At 36.3% G+C, this 559-nt stretch overlaps 1 protein-coding gene across 2 annotated transcripts in view; it reads left to right on the top strand.

The window, feature by feature from the left end:
• The window catches only part of LOC108733397 (microtubule-associated protein futsch), a 171,475-nt gene that overhangs the window by 152,959 nt on the left and 17,957 nt on the right, over positions 1-559 (top strand). The gene's annotated exons all lie outside the window — the stretch shown is intronic.

Raw genomic sequence — 559 nt, 5'->3', positions numbered from 1 at the left:
CCCTACTTTTTCTTCCCTTGCATACCAGTATTTTAGTTTTACTTTTATTTATTTTCATACAGTACTGATCTGACAGTACCGCTTCCATTTTATTTAAAGCTATCTCTAGGTCCTCCTTGCTAGATGTTAATACTGCTATATCATCTGCAAATCTAAGCATAGTAACCTTTTGCCCCTGTATATCTATCCCTACAGTTGTACTATCTTTAATGATGTTAATCGTGTCTTCGATGTATAGATTAAAAAGTAGCGGTGACAGTGTGCATCCCTGTCTGTCTCCCTTCCTAATATTTACTTCTCTACGTTGCAGCCCTAGCTCTATAACTGCCTGTTGCTCTTTATACAAACAAAGTATCACTCTTCTATCTTTGTAACTCATCCCTACATTTTTAAGTATATTTAACATCTTGTCCCATTTAACATTGTCAAAAGCTTTCTCTAAATCTACAAATCCTATGTACGCACTCTTTCCTTTTTCTATCGTTTTCTCTATTGCTACCCGTAAAGCTAGAATGGCCTCCCGCGTTCCTCTATTTCTTCTAAACCCAAATTGATCTTC

The sequence above is a fragment of the Agrilus planipennis genome, unplaced genomic scaffold (assembly GCF_000699045.2).
Source record: "Agrilus planipennis isolate EAB-ADULT unplaced genomic scaffold, Apla_2.0 scaffold49, whole genome shotgun sequence".
NCBI lineage: Eukaryota > Metazoa > Arthropoda > Insecta > Coleoptera > Buprestidae > Agrilus > Agrilus planipennis.
The sequence above is the reverse complement of the archived record's forward strand: the minus strand, read 5'-3'. Positions and strand labels throughout refer to the sequence as shown.